The 14,474-nt window shown below is 43.2% G+C and overlaps 1 protein-coding gene across 17 annotated transcripts in view; it reads left to right on the forward strand.

Annotated features, from left to right (window-relative positions):
* Positions 1–557: 557 nt before the first annotated feature.
* Positions 558–14,474, forward strand: part of CFLAR (CASP8 and FADD like apoptosis regulator) — a 52,901-nt gene continuing 38,984 nt past the window's right edge. For 2 of the 17 annotated variants that reach the window (XR_006408739.3, XM_048213949.2), the window contains exon 1: positions 558–798. The gene's annotated coding sequence lies outside the window, so the exon portion shown is untranslated. The other 15 variants (XM_044381289.3, XM_048213954.2, XM_048213950.2 and 12 more) reach the window with 12 other exon arrangements.

The following is a 14,474-nucleotide window of genomic DNA, read 5'->3' on the forward strand; positions in this document are numbered from 1 at the left end:
GACGTTTTTGGTGCACAATGGGGGTTTATTAAAGAACGGGGACAGAACAGAAAGAGCTGCCCTGGGTTCGTGAGGTGCGGCTGATTATATAAGAGAAGGGAGGTTTCCAAAGAGTTTTCATATGTTAAAGAAGACTCCTGGGATACCTGGAGGCCTTGCCATTGTCAAGCTAAGGTTTTTCCCTCTAGCAAGGCATTAACAGTAAGATAGTTGGGAACTTCCCAGAGGAGCACTACACCTTGCCGGCTTCAAGTATCTGTCAATGGGCGGCAGGTTGTAAGCACATTTAACTGTATATACATTTCCTTCTGGAAGCTAGGTTATTGATAGTAATGCTTTATTCTTACAAATTGCTAAGACCTTTGTAAACCGAGGGAGACTCCAGTCTTGCAGGATTGTGATCTCTATAAAGTAACGATTTGTTTTTCCTTTCCCTAGCTTTAGGACAGCCAGGAGTGCCTGAGGAATGTCACACATATCCCATCTGGGGGAGGGGGTTGTGGGGTGTCAGCTTCTGCTTTGTCCTTAGCTAGCTTTCTGCTCCCTCATGGGGTGTCGAGGCCTCTGGGCCTAACACAGTGAATGGTAGGCCATCAAACTTTCTCAGCATAAGAAGAAAGCCCAGAGAAGTCGAGTGAGAAAGGCAAATGGAGGCGGGACTGGGCTGGAAGGCACCACGTCCGCTAGTCGGCTTAGACTTTCAGTTTCCTTTTCCTCATCTTGCTGGCGAATTTCAGGCGTTGTCCGCGAAGCCTGATAGGTCGCTGCCCTAAGAAGAGCCCCCCGGTGAGCAGGACGGTACGTGCCGAGTGCTTGCTCCCCTGGCTCCCCACCCTCCCTAGGTCCCAGACCCTACGCTGGAGGGCGGGGTGGGGGGTGGGTGCCGCCTCTCCCGCCCCTCGCAGCTACTCCTGGACTAGCTCTACCCGGAACTCTCCTGGGGCGGGCTAAACCTGGCAGGGGTTAGGGGGAGTGGGCCTTCCGGCAGATGACTCAATCTGCGAGGGTCCTTATTTGCTGTTTGTGGGGCAGGGGCAGGCTCAGGGGGCGGGGAGGGGACGGCAGCCCCGGGACAAACCTCCAGACCGACCTGCTCCGCCACCCTGTTCTCCCGCACCACGGATCGCAGGTGGGCCCCGGGAGGCTGCAGGAGTCCGGGGTGCTGTTCGGAGCACCCCCGCCCACCGGGCCACAGAACCCTTGCCCAACACTGAAACTCCAGAGGACGAGTAAACGTTGCTTAAAATCACCCCGAGAGTTGCTCAATTCCTGGGGCAAACTGTTCAAACGGTTCGGCAGCGTCCTTTGGAAAAGATGATGAGCAAGAAGACTTGTCCTGCATGATTACGTGTCTCCGCGGTAGTAGCCGGCCTGGCTGGAATTTTTACCGTATTGCAATAGCCTGGTGAAATAGGTCAGGGTTGTTTTTCATAGCAGTGTAATACATATTTTGCAAACTGCAAGGAAACTTCTTTGCTGAAGTTTGGAAATAACTGGTAAGATTTTCGTAAAGCCTTAACATAGACTTGTTCCCTCCTCCCCGCCTTTCCTCTCCTTCACAAAAAAATCTGGGAAATGTTAAGTTAATTTCAAGATACTCTGCTTGATGATATCCAGATTGGGGCAGAAGGACATGGTGTTTTAAAACGTTAACAGTGGAATGCAATAGAACAAAGGCCTGTGAGGTTTGTTTTTGGTTCTAGGGAACAGGAAATGAGTAGGGCGTGGGTTAGTAAGCACTCTAAAGCCCTCTCGAATTATTTTCATTTGTTGACATTTGAAATTTATTTACGCAATGAGGCTTTAGTCCCAATAGAGAGAGTATGTCAAGCATTTTGGACACCGACGACCCTGATAATCTAAGGCTGGGCTCTGGTGGGCTTGACCTACTTTAGGTAAGAGATTTCAGATAAGAGGAACAGAATTTTTGGTATTTTCCCTCTAGTAGTTCCCCTAAATAATCTTACAAAAAAGTTTCACTGGGAGAAAATTCGGCTTGACTCCAAAATTACAAAGAAAACAAAAGAAAAGACTCGGGTTTGGAAGGGAATTTTGAATGCCGTACAGAAGTTTTCACTTCTCATGCTAACATTTGTACAGCTTCTGGGATGGATGTCCTGATTAAAATGGCTTTTTCTAACGACTAAACGTTTTCTATTTCTGTTTGTAACTGGCATTTGCACTTCTCTTTAACACTGTATTACTTACTAGCTTGCACCCGCTTTCGAAGGTGAATCCGCCTACACGTCTGCAGGAGTGGGGTGCACCTTGCCCCCTGGGAGTCTTGCATGACTGCGGGGTGGGGGGAGCAGGTGGGAGCGTACGCTTCAGGCAGTTTTCAGCGGTGGCAGGGGGCCTACTGGAAGCTGCAGCGGAAATAGGTTTTATCTCTGGGGCGCGCGGGAGTCACAACTTCGCCCTCAGCGCGTAGGTGGGGCGCAGCCGCAGCACCCACTCATTCTCCGCGAGCAGCACGTAATTCCCCTGAGTTCCACGTGGCCCTTTGCCTACCCAAGGGAGAGTTTCGGGACAGCCGCGGGTGTACCCTTGTGGAGTTCTTTTAGGTGCGGGGGCGGAGGGTTCTCGAGCCTTAAGTCTCTCGTGGGCTGCCTGGAAAAGACGCACAGGGACTTAGCTGGAAGAGGCTCCCGGAAGCCATCTGGAGAGTCCACCTGTTGATGGGTGCGACGCTCCCCTCCAGTTTCGGAGTACTCCCAACGCCGGTTTTCCGGAGCTGCAGGTCCCTCACGGTGGGTCTCGCTCCTGCCCGAGATCCAGCGGGAAGAGCCGGGGCTGCCCGGGCGTGAGTAGACTAAGAATCCTGTCCGTCTCTCCTCTCTCGACCTGCGCCCCCGTGCTGGAGTCGCCTGGGCTCTGGGGGTGTAAGGGCACTGCCCCTGATCCCTTCCAGAACTGGATTGAACCGCTTTTAGCCCTTCTGGCCTGTTTTGGAGCCTCCTGGGGACTCACCTACATCAGTTCCAAGTCACCAGGCATATCACTTAAATCTCAGGAATGGACTCCGTTTGGTTATTTCTTCCTTGTAGGGCCGCAGAGGCTAATTAAACTCGTGTTCATGGACTGAACTGCCTCCTTCCCTTTGATTAAATGTAATCCTACCAACATTTATTGAGCTCCTGTGGGCCAGGCTGAGTTCTGGGTGCTGGGGACATAGAGATGGATCTGAACTTGTTTCCTTCCCCAAGAAGCTCACAGAGTGGTTGGGGGAGACTGAGAAAAGTTACCTACACTGGTAACTTAGATGCAAGGCAGCCTAGACAGGGACCACTGACAGCCAAGACTGGGAGGAAGACGTTTGGGCCATGTTGGAGAAGTAATGACAGGTAACAGAGGGCAACGTGTACTCGGGCTCATTCTTGCTTTCCTTACTATAAGCCACCACCACATGTTCCCTTCCTCTCTACTTTCATACACTTGGTGGCTGTCTTTACACTTACCATAGAATTGCTCTTAACACTCCGTATTGTAATGCTTTTCTTAAAAAACTTTTCAGTGAAGTTGTATTATAATTATCTGTGTTAAAATATATGCAAAGTAAATAGAGCCCTTAGGAGTCTACTCCCTAAGATAATGGAAGGTTGAAGCTTAATGTTTTTTCCAGACATTTTATGCACTCAAATACAGACTTTTAAATATTATATATACATATAATATATATATTGTTATTTTGTATGATGCTGTTTCTTCAATTGCATTTCAGAACTGGTGTTTTTTTTTTTTCTTTTAACATCTCTTCTTTTTTCAGATGGAATTTCACTCCCCTCTGGGGTCAGTGTTTCTAATGAGAGATTTTCTTTTCCTAATGACCACTTTTCTTGTTTTTGAGAATGTGTGTATCCACAATTTCACACTTAATTCATTTGCTTGTTCATATGTCTCCAGTGTCTTTTTTCCTTCAGTTCTGGGTCTAGAGAAGTCATTCTTCTTTGACCCCATGTACATATGAATGAATATATATATATACACACACACACACACATATTTTTAATATTTTCTTTCCAGATAAAAGTGCTTCTTTTCTCTGATGGTTTCTGCTTTTAGCCACTTTGTCTTTATTTGGCCACTTAAGTGTTTGTGCAAAACAAACAAACAGCTTCTTCGTTGTTTTCCTCTTATTCTATTCATTGGGTTGTCATCTTTGGTAGTTCAGTACTTACGGTTAAGAACTAACCTTTACCCATGTGATTCCACATTCATTTATATATTCAAGATGCTCTGTGTTTTCTGCAGGGAACTCTTCAGCTGGAGAAATTAACCCATTTTATTTAGGTTAATGTCTGTATACTTAAGTTTTTCAGTGTAATTAAAAAATTCTCTTGTAGCTACTTGCCGCAAGGTTTAAAATGTTCCTCAGGCTAATTGCTTCAGTCTATCATCTGATTTTACAAGTGGGAACCAAAGCTTCCTTATCTGCTTGTCAAATTCTTGAGCTATTTTTTTTTTTTAATCTTCTTTTTGGATCTTCCCTTTAGCTTACCAGATCTTTTTTGTTTGGTTTTGGTTTTGGATTTTACTCGAAGCTTTCAAAAAGTATAGCTTTTTAAAATCAATGATTTTGTTTTAAAGAGTAGGCACACGACATCTTGCTTGGATACTATCTGGTGAATGAACCAGATTCCTTGCAAGAATGACCAAAGCTTGATTCAAAGTTGAATAAAATAAATCAATAATAAGTGAATCCCTTCATTCAGCATTTACTGAGCATCTGAATTTACTGAGTCTGTCTTTTTCAGCTGAATTGTCAAGGAATCTTTGAAGCTGGATTGTCAACAGGAATGTCAAAGAACCTAGAAAGAGGGAGCAGGAAGGAGATCAGGAGGTGGGAATAGTTAAATAGGTACCAGAGATAGTGATGGGATTGAAGCAAATGGGGAATTTTTATTTTCTTCTTTTCCAGATTTTCCTATAGCATGCAAGTAGTGCTTTTTATAGTTAGAAAAAAGAATGCTATACAGGAAGAATTGCAAGGCTTTATATCTGCAGTATTATGTGTAGCTTATGATTTTGATCAGGACTATCTCCTGATGGCCAGCCTCGGAGAATCCATTGTATGAACTGAGCAAGCTATACCTGCTAGGTTGAATGTTTAATTCAAGCTAGTCTTGTATAGATGGGCTTCAGAGCAGAGAAATGTCTGCTAAATGTTTTATTTTAGTGTGGCATAATTGATGCCTTGAACAGATAGGGTTGTTTCTTGAGACCTTTGTGATTCGTCTGATGAAAACCTTGAGAAGGGTTGTGTATTTTCCTGATTGGGGTTGCATGGTGGTAAAGATGACCTACAGAGAACTGAGGTCACAGCCCTCCCTTGCACTACTTGGAACTAAGATCTGGTCTCTGAACCCAGGCTTTGCTGAAACATTAAAATTTGGAATCTTGCTCAAACTCAGCTTTGCCTGTTGCCTTTTGTTGTTGTGGAGGAAATTGAAGCCTCAGAGTAAATTGATGAATGCAGTAAATGCTTCACACTGTCCTGTGACTGTTTCTTAATCACATGAGTGAACATAGTGATAGCTCATGGACAGTTAGTTGTGTCTGAAACTTACACCATCTCATACGAGGAATTAGTAATTTTGATGATATCCTATTTGAGGAAGTAGTTCTTTAAATTTACGCACTTTTGAGGCCAGCCTGAGAGAATTATACCACATGCAGAGGACTGGCCTAGAGGTTTGGTCAAATCGAAAATCTTGACACATTAATCTTAGAGTTTTAGAAATTATTTTAAGTGCAAAGGATAAAATTTTAGCTAAAGGCAGAGTGAGATAGACCTTTTGTTAAAAGGCCAGGGGATGTCCACTGAGTTTGACTAGAGAACTTGTATTCTGCCTGTTGAAGATGAGGTCCTGTCAGGTCCTAGGAAGCCCTTCATGAAGGCTCATCAGGCCTCTTACAATCACACTGTAAGCCACTCTTAAACAATAGTATTGTTATCTCTTATATTTGCAAAACCTTCCTTTCACAATCTGTTTCCTGGATCTAACAACCAGGTTCCAAATATGATATCTATGCCAACACCAGCTCCATCTTGCTTCATTGTAGATTACGAAAGGATGAGTAGGCATCACACATGTGTGGGCCTGCTGGAGCTGTGTAATGATGACCAGTCTGTTCTTGGGAGGGTGAACTTGTCAGGGCTGGCCAGGGTTCACCACAGCATAATAAAGATGAATGAGAACCTACCTATCCTCAAGGACCTTACCGCATATGGTAGATACCCAACTAGAATTAGATAAATGTCAGAAGAGAGTAAAAAAGAGTGTTACGAAGCAGCAGGAAATGACCTGACTTAGAAATCAACACAAGCTTATAGAAGAGAAGCCTTGAAAGATGGGACAGAATTTCAGTAGACAGAGACTGTGAAGAGGGGAAGGGCTTTCCAAAGGGAGGCAAATGCTTGAACAAGGAGGTGGGATAGAAAAAGCCCTGTCCAGAGAACATTGAAATATCTATTTGTCATGAGTTAAATTACGAGTTGGGCAGAACTCTTAGATCTTCTTGGGGAGATACTCTTGGGTACTGGGGCTATGTAGGAGAAGTTTGCTCCTCATGGAAATTTAACTTTGGTTAAGATGGAATGGGCCATGGGGCTCCTGGGTGGCTCAGTTGGTTGAGCGTCTGCTTTCGTCTCAGGTCATGATCCTGGGGTCCGGGATCAAGCCGTGCGTCAGGCTCCCTGCTCAGATGGGAGTCTGCTTCTTCCTCTCTCTCTACCACTTCCCTTGATTGTGCTCTCTCACTCTCTCTCTCAAGTAAATAAATAAATAAATAAATAAATAAATAAAGTCTTTTAAAAAAAAAAGATGGAGTGGGCCATTGCATTGAATGGATTTACTTCTATTGACCCTGGTGATTCTGCTTATGTTTTTGTATCTAATTAATTGATTCATACTCTCCTCTCCATCTAGATCCTTTCTCTCTCTGTAGTTCTTTCATTCTCTCATTTTCTGCAACCTCTATGCAACTGTTATGCAACAGAGAGGCGATTGGAGGTAATGTTATGTTTGCATTTGTGGGAGCTTCCCCGAGAGTCATGGGACTGAGCCCCATTAAAAAATTTTATAAAAACATCTTCTAATTTTATGTCATTTTATAATTAAGATTATCTATTTTTTTTGTGGGCAATTTGCTATAATTGAAATGCATGGCTTGTGAAGCCAAATAATGTTTTTGTGTGTATTTTTAGCTACCGATGCATAATAATGGTCAGTAACCTCTCAAGTTGGGAAGTGTTTATGGCTAAGCTCGGTATGTGGTCATCTAGGTAATCTGCAGCATTCCAGAAATCAGGAACCACGTGATGATCTATTATTTATAGATCTATTATTTATAAACCTCATTTTAAATATCTGTGTGTGTGGGGGGGGTTGTGCAAAATGCCCCTTCATGCACTTTCTTAGGTTTAAAATGCCTCAGGTGGGAGAGGAAAGATGGGTTCATTATATTAGCTGCTTGAATTGTTAAACACACAGCCCACGTCTACCGATTCTGTACGTGTGTGGAGGAGAAGATGGCTTCTCTTTGGTTCAGGATGACTTCACACAACTCCCGTGAGATAGCCACATCCTCTTTTGCCCAGGATCATGTAACCCCTTCTCCTTGATCTTCTTAGAGTCCCCTGGGTGACTCTCTGAGGGACTTGATGTTCATGTTTCAGTGGGGATTTCCAGACACCTGAAAGTTCCGGCTTTGCATGCTGCTTCCTGACCACCAACTCTGCAACACCTTCAGTATATGACTGGTCCGGTTTGGTGGTGTTGCTGGGAAGTTACATTTGCTTTTATACTGTGGCCATGCTTGATTTCCTGTTCATGCGGTGACTTCGCTTCAGGCAGAGAAGTTGTGCAAAGAATGGAGGATTCAGTATGTTTTTGGATAGATTAAGGTATGATGGGAACTAGTCATGCTGGTGGCTGTGTTACTGATAACAGAGAATGTCATGTGCTTCGGATACCAGATGGTTTGGCGGCAAATTTGACATTCTGTGAAAAAGGTTGAGAAACCTGACTTAGGTTAACCACATTTTACTGTTACCTGCTGGGGCCAATAGGTACTGGGAGTTATGTCCATCGTACTGTGATGATACAAAGAAGTTGCTGGCCAAGTCTGTGTGCGCTCTTCCCAGGAAAGCTTTACACAGTAGGAGATGCTTCAGCTGGCCCTAAAAGCTGAGAAGGGTTTTGCTGGACAGGTAAGTGGGAAAAGGTAGTGCAGGCAAAGGCATAGAGGCATGGGAAAGAACTCTGTATTGAGATTAGGTTGAAGCCAGATGTGCAAAGTGTCTGTTAATGAGAGATGAGGGCAGGTGCTGGACCACAAGAGTCCTTGAATGCAAAGAAAATTGGAACCTGCAATGGGAGATGAGGAGTCATTGGAAGGTTTGAATTAAGAAAATAACTTAGTTCAAGCATGAATTTCAGAAAGTTCATTCTGATAGGAGATTGATTTGGAGGGGTTGAGACCATAGGCAGGAAAAACAGAAAGGCCAGGAGAAAAGTCTGGGTAAGAGATAGATGCTAGGGTACACCCTCATTTAAGGAACAGGTGCAGAAGGAGGGTGCTGAGGAGTCAGAGAAGGTTAGGGGAAGACTGCGTGAATATAGTGGTGTGAGGTGAGCCAAAGGAGTTTCCAGTAGGGATTAATCAGCAGCATCAGATGGGATAGACTGCCCAGGTAAAAGAGAACTTCCAACTGACCTTGGATGTAACCACAAGGTCACCAAGTCCCCTATAAGAGCAATGTCGGCAGGACTGGCACACTAGGGTGAGCAGAGTGAGGCACTCACCTCAGGCACAACATTTAAGGGGGGGTGTTCAACTCAATAATTAAGATAAATAATATTTTAGCACAATATTTTGAAAAAATTGACATTCATGCAAAAAATTCACAATGAACAAAATATCAAAATTTAAAATAGACACAGCATCAGTTTACAGATTTTTCTTTGGCCTCAGTTCCAGTATGGCTCCGTAGGGAGTGTCATTTTGTAAAGGGTACTGTGAGAGGGAGGATGCAGGTAGCAGCATATTGAGTGAATTGAAGTTGTAGGAGTTGAGGCACTGAGTGCAGACTCTTCCTTTATGAGGTTCCAGCTTTACATGAAGGGAAATAAAGTGAAAGGGTGGTTGGCCTCGGGATCTCAGGCTTAAGGGTATTTTCATTTTATTTCTTTTTTTAAGAGGAGAGACTTGAACATGTTTATAAGCTGGAGGTAGAGAGAGGTTGATGAAAGAGTAGTTGTAGGGGCTCATGGAGACAGGAGGGCACAAGGGGAGTGGATGGTCCTGGCAAGGTGAGGAACAGCAGGTGCTGGCCCCACAGTGGGAAGGTGGAAGATCGTGGGAACTTACTCCTGATAAATGTCAAGTTCAACCGAGGAGAAATAGCACCAGTGGGTGGTGTTAAGGTACAAGAAAGCCATGAAGTTGGGAGCTGTCAGGCAGACGTGGGAAAGGAGCTGACCAAGGTCCTGTAAAAGCAATCGCTGAGCAGCAGTAAGGGGCCAGCTCAGCTTGAAAGCCACAAGGGGCCAGCTCCGCTTGAAAGCCACAAGTGTTTGGTGTGATCTTTGCCCCTCTCCTCAGCATGACTTGCTACTCTAAACGTATGAGTGGAGGAGGCTCACCATCCAAAGATGGGGTGCTGGGTTGGCCAACCATCCTGAGACTCCTGGGACTGAGGAGCGTCCTGAGAACACAGACAGGACTTCCACTGCTAAGACTGGAAAGTCCTGGCAAGCCAGGACCAGTCATATACCGAAAGTGTTGCGCAGCTGGTGGGCAGAAGGCAAAGGGCAAGATAATCGGAGGTGCTGGTCAGAGAGAGTTCCCCTGTGCTCTAGGTCTAGTCTGGGGAGAAAAGGAAGTGAGGTCATTATGTGGTAGCAACTTGTGAAACTCCTTTTATTCATTGATTCATTCAACAAATATTGACAACATGCTTACGATGAGACGGGCACTGGGGTCCTTGCACAGGATTGAACCACAAAGATGTGGGTGTCCTCCTAGATGATCCTTCTGTGGCAGCTAATGTCAGCTGGTGGTCAGGACCCATTCTCATCTCTGTCTAGAGGTTGGAAAGTTACAAACTTCATTTCCAAGACTCCTTTACAGCTGGGATGGGAACTAAATTCTGCCAACTCGGTGCACTGAGGTAAGATCTGTAAACAGAAGTGAGGTAGAGGCCAATAGCTGGCTTTTCTTAGTTTCTCCGTTGGCAAGCATGATGGTGGTGAGGTAGGGATTTGGGCAGCAGTGTTATGGTGTCCAGTTACCAAATTTGGAGGTGTTGGAAGCAGCTGGGTTGGTTGACTGCTTTCTGATCTCTGGGTCACTTCCACGCAGGTGAGCCCAGCGCTCCCAGTGACGGCCCCGATTCCCCACTGCCCTGGCTGAGACAAGATCTTCCAGGGTGCTATAGGAGCTTTTCTCAGAAGCCCAGGCAAGAACCCTTTCATCCAGCCCTTGCTACAGTTTTGTAAGCATCCATATTAAATGTATTTCTACTGAAAATACCTGGACTGCTTTCTGTTTCTAGAACCTGGCACCTCTCCTTCTATTAGACAGTCTTGTGGATATTAACAGTGATGACATCGCCTTTGTTTGGTGTTAAGTAGCAACCGTTCCATGACTCCTACTTGAGAAATGAAACTAGAACTGATCTCAGGTTTAGTTGCTTTGCTTGTGAAGATTGGGGACAATTTAAAGCAGAGAGAGTGGAGAGTTTGTGTGGGTGTGGAAAAGAAAGGGGAGACAATTACTAAACTAGAATTTGCCAGTGAGGGGAGGAAAGAAGAGGGGGATTTCTTACAAATTTTAGAAAACATACCCAGATGCCAGTTTTGTCTGACGAGGGAAGGTGAACTGCTTAAAACAGTAGAGCGAAACAAAACTGGCAGAATATTGATCAGCCAGGAGGACTGGAAAGAATAAGAGTTGGGCTTGGAATACCCCTTTGTCCTTCAGTAGAGGGAGGCGAAGCAAGTGACTTCTGAGGAGGTGAGTGGAGTGTGGAGCTAGGCAACCCGGGGAGGGGGTGCTGGGAAGTGCCATGCGCCATCCTTTCTCAGAACTTCTAAAGAACTCATTCTACATGCCACCCCCTCCTAACCCCTTCTCCCCCGTTTTTGTAGCATGTTAAATAAAATCTGACATGTTCTTTTGGAGGATAACTTTGGGGGTGCCTCTAGGCTTTCTTGTTCTAATATTTGTCTATATATACACCAAGGAAGCTCTAAAAGTATTTTGAATGCTGTGAGATGGTTTCCATGGGGCGTGCTCTGCCTCTCCTCCTCTTCTCCCACATACTTGTATTTTCTTTATACAGTACATGTTAACTGAACGGATAAAGGCTGGGTGTGAAAGACAAAGTAATTTCTTAGTTTGAAAATCTATAGGGTGGGGCACCTGGGTGGCTCAGTCAGTGGCTCAGGTCATGATCCTGGACTCCCGGGATCAAGCCCCATGTCCGGCTTCCTGCTCAATGGGGAGTCTGCTTCTCTCTCTCCCTCTGCCCCTCCCCGCTTGTGTCCTCTCACTCTCTCTCTCTCTCTCTCTCTTAAATAAATAAATAAAGTCTTAAGGAAAAAAAAAAGAAAGCCTACAGGGTTCCCCTTTGGTTTATTATTGTTTTCTAATTTTATTGTACTGTGGTCAGAGAATGTGGTATAAGGTTCATTTATTTTGATGTCTGTATAGCTATTTCTCAGCTTATAAAGTAAAATGTTACAAATTCAGTCATTCCCCCTGTGCATTTTTATCTAGTCACGTTCTATTCATCCTATAATGGAAACCACTTTTCTGAATTTAGCATTTATTGTTACTATGTGTGTTTTCATATTTTTACTACACACACACACACATTGCTGAATAGTATATGGTATTTTTTTTAACATTTAGGATTTTAATGTAAAATAATCATATGGTATATATGCTTTAGCAACTTGCTTTCCGCTTCAGCAAAAATATTTGCTTTGTTGTTTTTTTTGTGAGATTCATGTAGTTCTGGTTCATTCATTTTCAGGGCTGTATAGTGTTCCATTAAAGGACTATAACATTTTATTTTATTTTTATTATTTTTATTTTATTTTTAGTAAAGTGATAGAAGTTTATTAAGTGAAGATACAGAAAAAGCTCTCAAGAGAGGGGTCCTGACAGGGTTGCCCGGACTATAACATTTTATTCAGTCTCTTCTTGATAGCCTTTTAGAATGGTTGATGGTTTTGCTTTTCTTTTCTTTTCTTTCTTTCTTTCTTTCTTTCTTTCTTTCTTTCTTTCTTTCTTTCTTTCTTTCTTCCTTCCTTCCTTCCTTCCTTCCTTCCTTCCTTCCTTCCTTTCTTTCTTTCTTTCTTTCTTTCTTTCTTCTTTCTTTTTGCTATAATATCCACTGCTGCTAGAAACGTTGTGTATGTGCCTTGGTATACCTGTCTGAGAGGTTTTAAGGATATTTACTTAGGAATGAAATCTTCATGTCATAGAGTAATGTATGTTTTTATCTTTATCAGATATTGCCAAATTGTTCTTCAAAGTAGCTGTACTAATTTTTGATTCCTCCAGTAACGTTGGAGATTTTATATTTCTCTGACATTTGGTAACAGATACTAGCATTTAACTGATGTGAAATAATACCTCATTGTAGTTTAAATTTGCATTTCTCTGACTACTATTCTGGCTCAAACATCTTCTCATATGGTTAGTAGCTATTTGGGTTTTTTCTTCTGGGAAGTGCCTGTTGCCTCTTTTTCCTTTGGGTTGCTTGTCCTATACTTACTGATTTGCAGAAATGCTTTCTTTCAAGACTTTATTTTTATGTAATGTCTACACCCAATGTGGGGCTGGAACGCACAACCCTGGATCAAGAGCCACATGTTCTATTGACTGAGCCAGCCAGGCGCCCCAGTAGAAATGCTCTCTATATTCTGGATACAAATTCTTTGTTAATTAAATATGATGCATTTGTCTTCTCTGTCTGTGCTTAGTCTCTTTCATTTTTAAAAGGATGCCTGCTTTTTATCTTACAAAATCTTTTTGTAATTGGAGGTTATAGATTTTCATTTAGACTTTTATATCCAGGATTTTAGTACGAATGGAATTGACTTATAAACGATGTAAGGAAAGGATTCCAATATCCCCCTTTATGTATTGAATAACCAGTTGTCCCAGCACAATTTCTGGACATTAATGTCCTTTCTGTATCGATTGGCAGGACCCCCTCAGTCATCTGTGTGTGGATTGATTTCCGAGTTCTCACCTGTGTCTTGGTTGCTTGGTTATATATCCCGGTGCCAAATACATTTGTATAAAATCTTGATATCTGGTAAGGCAACTTCTTCCAACCGGTTGTTCTTAAAAACTTGTATTGGCTATTCTTGGGCCTTCTACTCCTTCACTTAGGTTTAAAATCAGCTTGCCACAGTCCATGGCAAATTATTTTTAATTTTTTGATTGGACTTCTAGTAAATTTATAAATTCATTTGGGCGTCTATTATAGCCAGTTTTTCAGATTATCTAGCGCAGCGTTTCTTAATCTTGGCACCACTGGTGTTTGCAGTTGGATAATTCTTTGTTGTGAAGGATGTACATCAAGGGATGTTTAGCGGCATCCCTGGCCCGATGACCAAAAATGTCCTCTGAGGGGCAAAACTGCCGCTGACTCAGAAGCATTGATCTGGCGTATTGCAGAAGTTTTCCTTATTTTCTTGAACGTTTTCATATTTATTTAAATTATTTCAGATGCAGTTTCCTCAGATGTGAATTTTAGTTGTGTTGTCTACTGTCATGGTGATTTTTATTTTTTTTGCATGGCAATTTTTGAGCGGGAACTTGCCTCCAGCGGAATGGATGTCTTTTATGCCCTGGGTTGTGAAGGTAGCCTTATGGGGTAGTTTTGAGTTTGCCTCTGAAGATCTCATAGGCTTCCCTAGTTTGAGAGTGATTTTTATGTTAATGTCTTGGTTTGGGATTAAAAGAAACCCCAACAAAGTAGTGATTACTTGGACCCTAACCCTACTTCTCCCTTCCATGCTTCCCTTTCTCAAGTGCCTGTCACCTTTAGCTACAATTAACTGCCTCAACACCACCCTAACATACACACTGGTATTTTGCTGTAGGTTGGACTGACTCAGCACGGGATCTGTAGTTTTCCTTTTGATATTTTTTTCTGAATATGCCAGATGCTACCACTGAGTAATTTGGATTTTGCTGCCAAACTATACCTCCATTAGTACAGAGGGAAGACAGCGTGCCAGTTCTCTTGCTGAGTGTGCGTGACTAGCAGAAAGTCCTGGTATAATGGTTGGAGGGAATGAACTGAGCAGATAATTTTTTTTTGAGCAGATATTTAAAAAAGTGATTATCTAATGTTAACTTCTTGATGGCGTTGTTGTATCATTGATGACTACAAATCACAAAAATTGGCTACTGTTTTTAAAAATAGGGAATTAGGGGCACCTGGG

The sequence above is a fragment of the Ursus arctos genome, unplaced genomic scaffold (genome assembly GCF_023065955.2).
Source record: "Ursus arctos isolate Adak ecotype North America unplaced genomic scaffold, UrsArc2.0 scaffold_1, whole genome shotgun sequence".
Lineage (NCBI taxonomy): Eukaryota > Metazoa > Chordata > Mammalia > Carnivora > Ursidae > Ursus > Ursus arctos.